The following is a 1,324-nucleotide window of genomic DNA, read 5'->3' as shown; positions in this document are numbered from 1 at the left end:
AATTTATGAAATTGAAAATATTTTTTTAAAAATCGTTTTTAAAAAAATATTTTCAATTTCATAAATTATTTTCTACTCTAGTAAAAATAAAAAAAAACTCAAAAACATTTTTCATTCATAAATCAAACACTAAAAATTGTTTCCGAAAAATATTTTCTACTCACCAATCAAACATGAAAAAATAAGTCCAAAATCTACTTGTTTTCCAGGAAAATATCTTCTAGAAAAATATTTCCCATGGAAAACATTTTTCTTCATACCAAACACACCCTTTATTTTATATTGTTTTTCGGAAGGGGGTGGGGGATAGTAATATAGAATGTGATGTGATAATTTGTTAAAATTAAAAAAGAGAGTGTATTACACATCATGATGAGAGTATAATAAAAAAGAGTGTATTTTTCAAACTAACAAGTGATAGTTTAGGTATGAAATATTGAAACTCACACTCTTAATAGTTTAGATATGAATCTAAAAAAAAGAATAGTTTAAGAGTAATTTTGATCCTTTATCTCTTTTTTAAAGTATATTTTTAAAATAACTTTTATTTCACATTTCTTTCTTTATATTTGTAATATCATGTTTTGAAGTAACGGTTCATACATAAAATATAAGAAATTGAAGGAAGAAAAGCTATGTATAAGCTGATTTATTATATGTTAGAGGATATTTTGAGCCAAAAATACAACGATAAGGTATTTTTGTAATAAAAACACAATAAAAGGTAAAATTGAGCTATTTATCATTTTTCAAGTTTCTTTTTCACAATAACGGGGATATATTTCTTTTTAGGGTATGTTTGGTAGAAAGAAAAATATTCTTTATGGAAAACGTTTTCCTAGAAAATATTTTCTTAGATAATAAGTTATTTTTTCACTTATTTTTTCATGTTTGGTTGATGAGTAGAAAATACTTTTTTTGTGTGTTTGATTGGTGAATTACAAATATTTCTAGAAAATATCTTTTAGAAATATAATTCCTGACATGATAACCAACACCGATAATTAATCTAGAATACAACTCTGATATCCGAACAAGGACCCTGACTTTTGAATGGATTGACGACCTCGACACCTATCCGAACTAGGACACCAAATGATCGATCCCAGATCCGACATTGAGATTCGATCTTAGAACTCACCCCCAACTTCCGATTAGAGACTCGACATTTAAACTGAGACCGGATATCCAAGCCTAACTTGACCCCAACACTCGCTTGGACAGGGACTATATCAAATAGAGACCCAATTTCTAAATCAGAACCCAACCCTTGATAACCAACAATTGATGCGGGACCCAACTTTTTTTTTGTAGGGGGGGGGGG

The sequence above is a fragment of the Solanum pennellii genome, chromosome 4, assembly GCF_001406875.1.
Source record: "Solanum pennellii chromosome 4, SPENNV200".
In the NCBI taxonomy this organism is placed as follows: Eukaryota; Viridiplantae; Streptophyta; class Magnoliopsida; order Solanales; family Solanaceae; genus Solanum; species Solanum pennellii.
This window is presented reverse-complemented; position numbering follows the sequence as displayed.